The 13,319-nt window shown below is 33.4% G+C and overlaps 1 pseudogene; it reads right to left on the bottom strand.

The window, feature by feature from the left end:
- Nucleotides 1-279: 279 nt before the first annotated feature.
- On the bottom strand, nt 280-427 carry LOC111557078 (annotated as a pseudogene).
- Nucleotides 428-13,319: the final 12,892 nt, after the last annotated feature.

The raw sequence follows: 13,319 nt of genomic DNA, 5'->3' as shown, positions 1-13,319 counted from the left end.
GCTTTATTTCTGTCTCACCTTGTTACAGACATGAGCTCATCTCACTTTGAATTTTTTGTTTAATTTTAAATTATAGGTAATTTCAAAATATTATTGTACTATCTTATTGATAGAACTCTTCCATAATGATATATTTTAAGAAGATTATTTCATTGGGGTGCCTGGGTGGCTCAGTCAGTTGAGTTCCTGGCTATTGATGATTTTGGCTCAAGTCATAATCTCCTGGTTTGTGAGATTGAGCCCTGTGACAGACTCTGAGCTGACAGCACAGAGCCTGCTTGGGATTCTCTCTCTCTTTCTGCCCCTCCCCCACTCACATGGTTTCTCTCTCTATTTATAAATAAATAACTTAAAAAAAAAAGAAAGAAAAAGCTAACACTAATGTTAAACTTTACACTTGATCTTAGCCAAAAGGCTGAGAAGCGATTAATATTAAACTTTAAAAATAGGAGTGAAATATTATGGAAAGCATAAAATTGTTACCAAAAATAAAATTGCAAGAAGCACAGACCAGATACAGATAGATACATTACTTTAAAGTGTTCAATCTCAGCAGATAGGAAAAATAATGATTTATCACAGTTCATTTATCAAATTGCTGACACATTTGTATTTAAGAATAAGTAGGATTCGTGTATTTTCAGGCTAAACAGATATTTATAAAGTTGCTAGAAAATCATTAATTTCTACTCCTGAAAGTAATATTACTACTATATGTTAATAACTAGAATTTAAATAAAAACTTGAAACAAAAAATATAAAAAACAAAGTTGTTGAAAACCAAATTTGTAAAATTTGTATTTTTGAAAACTAAACTTAAACTAACAAAAATTGAACAAAAGAAACTTACAAAACTCCCAGATTTCCCATCTTAAATTCTATTTCTATGGATATATATTGAAGACATAATAGATAGATGCAATGTATTCTTGGGAATTACTTCAATTGGAAAATATTTAAATTTCAAATATGGATGATTTATTTAATAAATAAATAAACTCAGCTACTCAACGTTTATTTATTTTTGGGACAGAGAGAGACAGAGCATGAACGGGGGAGGGGCAGAGAGAGAGGGAGACACAGAATCGGAAACAGGCTCCAGGCTCTGAGCCATCAGCCCAGAGCCTGAGGCGGGGCTCGAACTCCCGGGGGGCGAGATCGTGACCGGGCTGAAGTCGGACGCCTAACCGACTGCGCCACCCAGGCGCCCCTAAACTCAGCTACTCAATAAGATACTATGTAACTATTCACATAAAATATTAAAAGTATTTAATAGTATGAAGAAATGATCAGAACTTATTGAAAAACTTGGTAGATAGCACATGAGTCCATTTTTTTAAAGTAATTTTTATTTGAGAGAGAGAGAGCAAACAGGGTAGAGGGGAAAATGGAGAGGGAAAGAGAATCCCAGGCAGGCTCTGCCCTCAGCACAGAGCCAGATGTGGGGCTTGATCCTACAACCCTGGCACCATAACCTGAGCTGAAATCAAGAGTTGGGTGTTCAACAGACTGAGCCATACAGGAGCCCTGAGCCCATTTTTAAGTAAAACAATTACACACATACATTAAAGCATTTTAACAGTAGTTATCTATGAAGTTATCCCTAACCAAATATGATTCATGATATTTAAAATATATTCACATTGTTGTATTTCTCAAAGTTCCTAATTAAGACTATATTATTTTCATAATAAAATATTTATTATAAAATATTTTTATTCAGCTATTTTCTGAAAGCATGCATGATCTGTGCATCTTACTAATGTGGCATGGAAAGGAAGTGCTTTCTCTCACACTGAGGAAGCACTGTCCCCCCACCCCACATCTTCTCCTCTCCTAGATGCTGATAAGAATCCTTAGTGTATATGTCTCATCGACCTTCAGAGATTACTTTTGAAAATAGAATTTTATGTCAGTACATAAATTCCTTGTCAGTAAAAATGAAACTGTGTGTCAATGGATTTCTATTCCAGATGACTGAGCAAATTACCAGCTGTGTGACTTTAATATCTCATCTTCATTTCTTGAGCTTCAAAATGAGAGAGTGAGAGAAGATAATAATCTCTAGAATTTCTATTACTGGATTCTCAAGCTAGATAGTAGCAGTAAGAGATTTTTCAGTTGTTAGATACTTTAAAGAGTGCTAAGACATATATCTTTCTGTATGGATCCTTGAATATCAGGAATCTCTCTATGGGATACTTCACATGTATGAGATATTCAAGTTACAGGAGATTATACATAATCACATAATAATTATATATATATCACACTATTATGTGATATATATATAATTATTATGTGATTAACACAGTGATGTTATTAAGTTAATTTCATTAAATATTAAAGAAATATGAAAAACTTCTTTCTGAAAAGCTGCAACCCATCCAAAAATACCAATACATACAAAGGTAACTTATTCTCACATAGATGCCAGAAAATCATGTTAAATTAATAATTATAATTTTTGATATTCTGAAGAATATGAAACTATATTGCATGTTTACTTGATTTTTTAAAAATTTGTCTGTTGAGTAATAATTTTCATCTGCTAGTCTTTTTTCTTTCTTTCTTCAATTTGGCCCAGTTCTTCTCTAAGCTGTCTATTCATTGCCTCCCTAACTTTTAATTAAATATTGTCTTTGGAAGAGTCCTGATGACATTGGATGATCCTGATTCAAATTTATGGGCCAATACATTAAGATTAGAACTTTAAAAGTGAGGGTAACTTTTTTTTTCTTTTTGCATGCACGCACACACACACACACAGTTATTTAAATAGCTTTCACTGCAGTTTATTTTAGATACAAACTGTATGCAATTTCAATCTCTATTTTAGTACGCTATTGGAAAGCATGAGGGAGAGCATGATAGAGAACTTGACCCTGAAGAAAAGTATGGCTAGGGAAAATTTCCCAGTTGCAGAGCTTTCAAATGACTCTTAAGGAAGGTAAGACTCCAATAAAGTTTTTAAGAACACAGTGAAATAAAGGGTAGTTCCACAATCATACACAAATGGTTACCATTTATGTGTTATGGACATGTTAAGATTACCAAGGACTGGAGGACGGAGGGGAGGAGGAAGAACAGAGAGAGGAGAAAGGAAACAGAAGGAGGTACAGTGAGAAAGCATGGCAAGATAAAAAATGAATAAAATGAAGCCTGATAAAAAATATGGCAAGAGACAAAGTTTTAGTTGCAGAGTTTCCAATTCACTCCAAAGATCAGAGTTTTCTGTAAAACTATTACATTTTAAGAGTTTCTTATTTTTCCAAAATCACCTTCTTTCGTGCATGTCTTGCTACATATATGCCTGAGTGAATGATGTGGGGAAACATTAATAGAAAGGATCCTTGTCCTGTATCTGAGTCGAGAACAAGGAGACAGAGAAGCTGTGGAAATACACAGTAATTACAATTAAGTGGAGAATGGAGAAAATTGAGAGTCAGAAATGGCCACACTCTTTTAAGCTCCAAATATCCTCAGGTATCCTGGGAAGGCACTGAATTTCCCACAGGAAATTTTCTCAAAGGACTGGGAAATCATGAAAGTCTCAATTACTCAAAATCCCAAACCTGTTTTTAAATATGTCATTTATTTTTTTTAAATTTTTTTTTCAACGTTTATTTATTTCTGGGACAGAGAGAGAGCATGAACGGGCGAGGGGCAGAGAGAGAGGGAGACACAGAACCGGAAACAGGCTCCAGGCTCTGAGCCATCAGCCCAGAGCCCGACGCGGGGCTCGAACTCACGGACCGCGAGATCCTGACCTGGCTGAAGTCGGACACTTAACCAACTGCGCCACCCAGGCGCCCCTTAAATATGTCATTTATTTTTAATACCTGTTTTATCTCATTTCTCTTTGTAATTGTATTTTTCTCAGTTTTTCAATGTCTTTTCGACTCTTCTCCACTTTGCTGTACACTTCTTGGTCTTCACAGTTCAGCTTAAAATGACATCTTTGATCAACTTTCCTGGAGAACATATTTTATAAGATAATAATGATGATTGTCATTTTATGAATTCATGTTAAATTTGAGGTGTAAGAAATCTTGGCAGTTGGAAATGCAGGAGTAGGCCTGTAATAAAGATAAAGACAGAATACACTGATGAGAAATATTTTACATAGAGGTGACAGTGGAAACTGCTCGTGTGCAAAAGATCTCCAAGAAAGTGAAACCTTTAGGAAGTATCCAGAGTAGGAAGTCTATTTTGAAATGAGTTTTGAGATACGTACCTTGAAAATCATTAAAATACAAAATTCAGTACATGTCTAGTATTTAATATACTTCACAGTGTTAAAATTGTTTGGAAATCAGGAATACATATGTAGTAAATAGAAGGAAACTATGAATACTCAAAAACTAACTTCCTCTACCAGACTAGCTAACATATATAAGGCATTATTATTTTTTTTAATGTTTATTCATTTTTTACAGAGAGACACAGAGCATGAGTGGGGTAGGGACAGAGAGACAGGGAGACATAGAATCTGAAATAGGCTCCAGGCTCTAAGTTGTCAGAACAGAGCCCCACGCGGGGCTGGAACTCACAGACCGTGAGATCATGACCTGAGCCGAAGTCAGGCGCTCAACCGACTGAGCCACCCATGTGCCCCAATAATGCGTTATTTTTTAATTGGGATGTAACAATATTTTCTTTATGCATATTTATAGATTGCCACATGATAGAAAAATAGAACAATCATAACGGTTTAAGTGACTGGTGCAAATTTATGCCCAGTGACATCTATTTCTGTTGTTTCATTAGCATATTTGGTTTCAATGCCATTTTGAAATAATACCCAATTGTGTTTCAATCTTTTCTTTTTATTTTTTTCTTTATTTTGTTTGTCTGTAGGGAAAGTAATCATATATAGTTTTTCTAATCCATAGGCATATTAAGAAGACTGCACAGAGGCCTGGTATGTGTTTAGGGCCCTGGTACATGGTTTATTTAGGCTAACATTGTTATGTACTTCTGTAAGTAGTCATTTTTATTTTAAATGTGCTGTATTTTAATTTCCATGAAATGAAATAAATCATTCCAATATATTATGTCAATACTTTTCATTTAAAAAGACTAGGATTGTTTTCTCTGTTTTATACAGCAATAATTTGATTTTCAGATAAAATATATTACATTAGAAATCATTACAATTTTCATAAAAGAATCACTGTTCTCCTAATGCAATTTCATCAAAAATAAATCTTACTAAATAACATGATGTGCTATACTATAGTTTTTCTTAACTTCCAAACATGCGACATATTATCCTAAGAATATTACATGATGTGCAATTCTAGCAATGTAAATTTTTTTTAAGCTCAATATGAATACTGATTTTCTCCAAAATTATTTGGCATGTTGAATAATCAAAGCTACTTGTTGTTTAATATGTTTTTATTACTAATATAATAAGCTATTATAATTTAATAGTATACGGTAACGCAGTTTAAATAGATCCTGGAAATAAATAATAAATAAATAAATCCTGGATATAATATTAATAAAATAATTAATCTTAATATAAACAGGTAATATTTCATTTACTAATATATATGGCATTAATAACATTACAGTCATATAATTATACCATAAGTGAATATGTTAATAAAATAATTCATATTAGTATACCCAGTTATATAATATAAATCCATTTGTAAAGTGGAATAGTATAATCAACACTTACCATTTTTACATTTTGGCAATTATAACAGGGAAACGTTTCTTAAATATTATGGAAAAGTTGCTATCTTATGATTGAGAACGCAAGCCAATCAATCAGGAAATGTTAAGGACACCCCGAAACATCCTTAATCTTTAAGGTGATTTCTTTTAAGTCAACAATGTGTTATATCATGATACTGAGTAGTCCCCTTTCAACACCGGTGAAACACCTCTGTGGTACAAGCTTTTGCTCTAAGTATACTTCTAAGTAAATGATTGTTTCATGATGGGGAAGAGGGGAGCCTAAAAGTAGGGAAAAAATGCACAGAATTTAAATGTTATAATTCCTATTGATATTAATATAAACTTGAGGTTTACATTTTATATTAATATAAAATATAATATAAAGTATTTTATAGTTTATTATTCTAAATAATTAAAACAACTTATTGATATTATTAATATCCATCAATATTTTACACTATTACTTTTAATATTGCCATAAATATTAATAGACTATATTATTACCATTCATGTAAGTATATAGTAAATATATATTTTACCATGTATAATATGTATTTTAAGACGTATTTAAGCACATAGAAAATATGGATTTTAAATCTCCAGATTTCTCATGTATCTATTTACCTGTGTAAGCAATAGTAAATTCTCAATAATATCTATTTTTATGACATACTATAATATACATCCATTAACAAAAATTGAACTAGAACTCACACTGAAAATGTTTTGAGTTACTGTATTAGTTTATTGTTTCACTGTTTTTCATTGGAAATGACAATGATATTTACAATTTATGAAAACTATATCAATATAGCAATGCAATTTATGACATGGCATTATTTACGTAATTTCACAAAAATTTGTATCTTCAACCTCCCTTGGAGTCATAATTCACAATAAACTCATAAGTGTTTTCTCAAAATCAGATATTTTATATATGAATTATGTTCTTTAAGCTTTAAAAGTATCCTATAGTGATATATGTGCTGATTTAAATATATACATTTGCATTTATAATCTTTATAAACAAAATAAGTAAATTTCTATGACCAGAGTGAGTGGTTCTTACTGAATGTATTATCTTCACATAAATAACTGCCACACTATTTGTACTATGGCTGAGCTCACAGATGTGATATTCAATATGATTAAGTAGTACACATTTCAATTATAAGGGATGAAGCAAGGATGTGTACTGAAAGTTGGTAATGTGTATTTTTAAGAAATCACAAAGAATGGAAAGGAGGAAGACAATGGGAGATGTTCACATTCCTTTGGGTTGTGAAAATTAATAGTTTGCATGTTTATAAAGGCTTTACTTCTTTATAGAATATGAATACAGATCCAGCCTCTGCCTCAATATTAGAACATATGTAGTAAAATAAGGACAAGAATAAATCATTAAAATATGATTAGGGTCACTGATTTTGCATAATCAGTTTGACTATTGAATTATGCTAAAGCTCAGGATTCTTCTCTGTGTAATAGGTAGTTCACCAAAGGAAAAATAAGAGTCCATTAAATCAAATTTGGGGAGTTGGTGGTTTTCTTCCTATTATCCCTGCAGTGAATGAAATTCTTAACTGGAGTTTCGATCAATGCTGATGCATCGCTATTGACAACTCTTTGAGGGGTCTTTAACTCCCTATTTCAACAAGGTAATGAAAATAAGTACTGAACATGATTTGCTTGGAGAGGCAGTCCACCATGGACCCTGCACAGCCTTGAGGAGTGTGCCAGATGGCCAGGTTTCTCTGTCTTCTGATACTGAACAGTTCTGTGCCTGGTTACATAGTCATCTAGTAGGTCAAGACAACTACAGTGAGAGCTGCTTACTCTCCAGGGGAAAGTAGACTCACTTATTTCCTGCTTGCTCTGGGGTAGGCTGTTTGCTTAAAACCAGTGGACTTTTGACCCTCAGTTTCTCAGCTATTCCAAAACTCACAGGAAAGTGGGGGGCCTGCACTGGGGTCCATCAAATCACTCCATAGACATGGTGGACAGGGTAGCCAGTGCATATATGCTGATACTCTGCTAGCTATTCTGTACTTTTTTCCTCTCTGATCCAAGAGTTTCGTAAGTATCATGTTAGTTTGCAAGTAGGATAAGATCTCAAACCCTTCACGAGTTCTGATATAATTGACTTCTTGACTATAAGTTTTACCAAAATTTAATTTGAGCACAAAATATAAATATATGTCATTGTACAGTTCTGATTAAGTTTCAAACATCTTTTTAATATTTTTTCATGAATAACATTTCCCCGCCAGTTGGTACTATGGCTCAAAATACAATCATCTGGATGGCACTGTCTTTGTCATTATTGTAATTTTGCTAATCACCTTCTCCTTGTTTCTTATCTTTTCCCACATCTACATTTGTGAAATTTTGCTTTCCTCCTAAATTCCTAAACTCTCAGACTTTTTCACCTGTTAATGGTCAAAGTTTATTTTTGGTATTCTTAATAGAACTACTTCTCTCCAAATCAGCTATTCTATATGATTTACTCTTAATGTCTTTAATATGTATCCTAAAGCTTATTTATTACTTGCTTATTCCTACAGCTTCCTTCTTACACATTTACTATTTTTATTGGATCTATGATTTCTGCTGTACTGTGCTATCTACTTTATTGTGTTCTCTCTCTCATGGTAGGTATTTTGCAGATTCGCCTTTTCTTTCTTGAAGTCAAGGCTAAAATCAAATTCGCTATTTTGTAGAACTATGATTATATTAAACACCTTGCACCTAAGAATCAACATCAGAAGGTGTTTTCTCTAAGCATAAAATATGAAAATATTAATTGTAGATAACATGTATATCCTTACCATGTAGCAAACAGAGGTTTTACATTTTTCTGAATAATAACTTCTATCCTTATAATCTCCACACATCTTTAAGTGAATTATACAGGCAGTACCTGGTAGAATTAGGATTTAAACTGGGGCAGACTGGCTCAAGTATTTAATCTCTTAACTATTAGGCTAGAAGGCATTGGTTTGACGAGTTAGTAAATTCAAAAATTGAATTCCAAGGTCAAATTTTTCTCATTACTCTTATGGAAGTAGCATCCAAATTAATAACTTGAAATTTGGGAACCTGTCTTCATTACAACCAAATTTTCCCCAACATGCCACCAACAGAAGCACCTACTGGCAACATTGTTGTCACTACATACCTAAAATTTTCCTCATTATTATCCTTTGTGCTACTATCTTAGAAAAGAATGTTCCCTTCTGATATAAAATAGAAGGGTGTAGTGGACAGATGATAGGGAGTCTTCAACCATCTAAAATTTCTTGACTGACCTTGGACTAAGTTGCATTCCTTGGATTTTAGTTTCTTTCACCGAAAGTCTCAGATAATAACATGTTCTTTATAGGGTTGTTGTGAGCTTTAAATGGCACTGCTATTTATGTAGTGCCATGTAAGCATTCAATAAATATTATTTCTTTCCCTTCCTTGTAAAGTATATCATGGATTGTTATTTAATATCCAACATCTGTTTCAATTTCATGCATCACTGCTCTTCGGTGTACAAAATGGGAAACTATAGTACATATTTATTAAATTACTACAAAGAATATTAAGTTAAAGGCTAGATCCTTTATTGTAGTGAATTCCAAGGTGAATTCTTTGTAAGGCAAATATTTTTTTTTTGACAAGGGGAACCTTCTCTTTCATTTTCTGTTTTTTAAAACTATTGAATCAGCTTTAGTAGAAAAAGGCATATCAATAATAAATTTTCAATATTTGAAATTGAATTAATGAGAGCAACTTATTCCAGTGAAACAAACATATTTTTCAAGTGAAATACATAATTAAAATGAAGGATAGACTTTATAATTTTATTTTTATTACTCCCATAAATTTTTCATCCTCTTTTATTAAACAGAGCTTTGGTGGTAACTTCTAAATGTCCTAAGACAAAAATCCATGTCTTCCTTTTAACCTCAGAGTTTCTATTGAAATTAAACTACCCACATAGGCCAATAAAATCAAATGGCTTTTAATATAAAGCTCTTAAAATATAAAGAATAGGAATATTTTAATCTATTGGGATTTCAGAACTCTACACAGGCTAAGCTCTAGTGTGACAGAGTATTAGTCTACAGAATTAGATAATCATATCCTCATGATGTGATTCTCCTCTTCCCAAATTCACAAAATAGCTTATCTATCATCAATATCTACCACATCAGAAAAGTATTAATCTAGAGAAAGCGGGGTACTGGAAAGAAAGAACATCTATGAAGTCAACTGAGGCCCAGAGAATTAGTATAATCTCAATCCCAAACAGCAATTCAATTTTCCATAAATAACAGAATAACTGTTTTACTTGGTCACAGATACTGATTTTAGAACTGAGAACTGGAATTTTATATAAGATAAGAGCAAGTGTATCACCTGGAAGTGTGAGCTGGGCTTTCACAAACTGGTTATCCATGTGTTAGTGACAACCTTGAATCAGCACAGATAGCATAATGACCCAGTCCAGCTGTCTCCTGCTTTATTGCTGCCACTGGGTAGTAGATAAAGACAAGTAGCCTCAGAAATTTTCATTCATCCGTGGCCACAGCTGAGAAACAGGGGTGCCACATGTCTCCAAGAGATTTGAGAAAATTCCTTTTAGTCTGCCGGAATGTTGATCCAGAGAGGAAGGGCTCTGGATCTTTGCCATTGCATAACATTGGGCTTCTACCTGGGATCTTTAGCTATACAGGAAAGTCACCATAATGCCACTTTGTTTCCATGTTAAGATTGCAAAAAAGCTCCATAATTTATTGGGTCATTGAATCTATCTCTGCTGATGGACAGCTCCATTGGACATCTCTCAAAGAAAAGGCAAAGCTTTTTGTAGCACAATCTCCAGCCAGAAAGGAGGAAAAAGCACATTTTGCAATTCATGATAGTATCAACTGTATGTTACATATTATATTTCCTACTACAAATACCACATGTCTTTACTATATATAGTGTGTAACATATTATATATTTACACATGGAATATATACTATATATCATACAATTTAATGTATGCAACATATTTTATGACACATATAATATGATATATATTATAAATTTCATATTATATACACTAGACACTTGTATATGCATTTTAATTCATTTAATTTCTTACAATATTGTTACGAGTTAATAGCTATTGTCCAAATCTTACAGATGAAGATTGAGACTAGCTATGCAGAGCATATTATTCTTACTTCCTATGCCAAAAAAAATTACAGTTAAAAATCTGAGATAAGGGTAAATACTATAACATCACATATAAATTTCTCCGATATTAGTTGTGTCAGGAATAACTAATGCCTAGATGCTAGTGGCACTCAGGTGACCTTAGCATGGCATTTGATCTTCAGAGCTACCCAACGCACCTTAATTTTCTGCCGCTTGGAGGCACTCTTGCACCATAACACAAAACTTTCTGGCTTTAAACTTGGTTTCTTATGAGCCTCAAAGGTTGGGACAGAGGCTTAAACCACACCGCAAAATTAGGAAATAATTTCTGCATACTTCTAAATCAATAATTCTGGTGAACAGAACCCATATTTTCTGGACTGGTGTCACTATTCAACTGTGTCCTAAATAGGGAAACAATGAAAAGATCCCAAGTTTTTCAAGTTAAGAAAATTCTACCCCTTTCTCCCTTCCAGACAAATGGTAGTATGCAGCCTAGAGCCTGGCAACAGGAATTTAGGCTGAGCCCTGATGTGGTGGTGCCTGCCTGCAGACTGTGGCGCCCGCGGCCTGAGATGACTGTATGCTTGACTGAAGCAAAACGGATAGGAAGTCCAAACAAGGAATCCATCCGAAGAGCCTGGACTTAAATGTAGAGGCAATGCATAAGGTAAGATATCAGAAACCTCACACCTTCGATGGCTTTGATGGGAGAGTGGGAAATCGAACCCAGTGGGCATCCTGGAAGGACTATAGCTGAAGGACATTTTTCCCCATCTCACTGGCTGCAGATGGTGAGCGAGCAGTTAGGGAGCTAATGTAGCTGAAACAGAATTAGAACTGTGATTAACAATTGTAAAAACAATTCAAGTTTTAGTGTTATTAATACTATCCACACGTATAATGTAGGAAAATTAACTTTAACATATTATTCATATGAAATCATTTTTAGAATCATATACAACTAAAACTCAGTATTATACCAAAATGCACTTATTTTTTAGTAAAAAGTTCCCTTATTAAAGTTAATGTGGCATACCTATGTATTATATGCAAAAACACTAGAATAAGATTCTTTTGCTCTTGGTGTTGTCACCACCTGACTTCGAGTTGCCCAATTTGGCCCCACTGAAAATGTTTTATAATATTTTAACTATAAAATGCACTTGGGATCTCTGACCTCCTGGTGGCTTTAAATACTGTGGTTTCCAAAAATAGGCACACCCACAATAAAATACATTTTTTAATTGATGGGAGATTGTATCTCCTTTAAATGAAATAGAAGAAAGAGTATTGTTCTTAAAATGTTTGATATAGTGATTTCTCGTAATTGTTTTTCCTCCCGCTGTAAGAACATAGCTTAACAACTGTGATGTTTGATGAAAACTGAAGATTTTTTTAAGTCAAAAATAAATAAATTGGAGTGGTTACTCAGAGCTACAACAGCTGTGTTTTGATGTTTACAAGCACAGATGTTAGATGTTTCCAGATGGAAACAAGGTTGTCAGTCTTCAATTTCCTCGAAAAAGAACTATATAATGACGATAGTTAAAAACCAGTCTCATAGTTTTTCCATGATGCTAGTCATGAGATGCTACAGTTTGCTTGCAATATATGTCTAATGTAGCTCTCTGGTGGTATATTTGGTTCAAACATTTGAAATGGTCTATCCGTTTGATATTATTCCATATCAAATACTGACAAGAATGTTCACAGCAGTGTTTCAATTAACGTCACCATTAAAAACAAAATCTTAGATGTTACCTAGCTAGGTTATGGCCATGGGACTTAAAATATTAGCAAATAGAATGTGAGAACTCCAAGAACTTCACATATTTGAGTGATTATGTCAAACTCCTCAATATTTGACTAGACTGTTTTTATAAATGGTAATAGTGGGTAATACTTACTGCACTTTACTTTGTGCTCAGTAGTATGCTGAATATTTTATAAACAATTCTATTGCATATGCAAATCTTGCAACCATACTATGAGGAAGCTACTGTTATCCTCATTTTCCAGGTGAATAATTGAGGTTTAGAGACGTTGTATAACTTTTCAAACTTCATAACAACCAAGCACATGATGCACTGAGTTTCAGATCCAGAAATCCTGATTCCTCCGCCCAAGTTCTTAACCAATATCCCTCCAACCTCCAATTATGCTATGTTTGTGCCAAATATGATCCTACCTCATAATCAACCCAACTGTAGGAGAAAAATAATATTTTTCTAAATCATTAAAGAGAGGAAACTAAAACATAGAAATGATAGATTAAGAATAACAAAGATCATGTCAATGTTCCAGACCCAAAGGTTCTAAAAGTCCTCCTTTCAAGCACTCTAACGCTGTAAGTTAAGAGTCCCAGAGGTCTGCATCATTTTCTGTTTCCATATGAACAAGGAAAACCCCTTTTTAACACAAATAGG

This window comes from Felis catus, chromosome A1 (genome assembly GCF_018350175.1).
Source record: "Felis catus isolate Fca126 chromosome A1, F.catus_Fca126_mat1.0, whole genome shotgun sequence".
NCBI lineage: Eukaryota > Metazoa > Chordata > Mammalia > Carnivora > Felidae > Felis > Felis catus.
The sequence above is the reverse complement of the archived record's forward strand: the minus strand, read 5'-3'. Positions and strand labels throughout refer to the sequence as shown.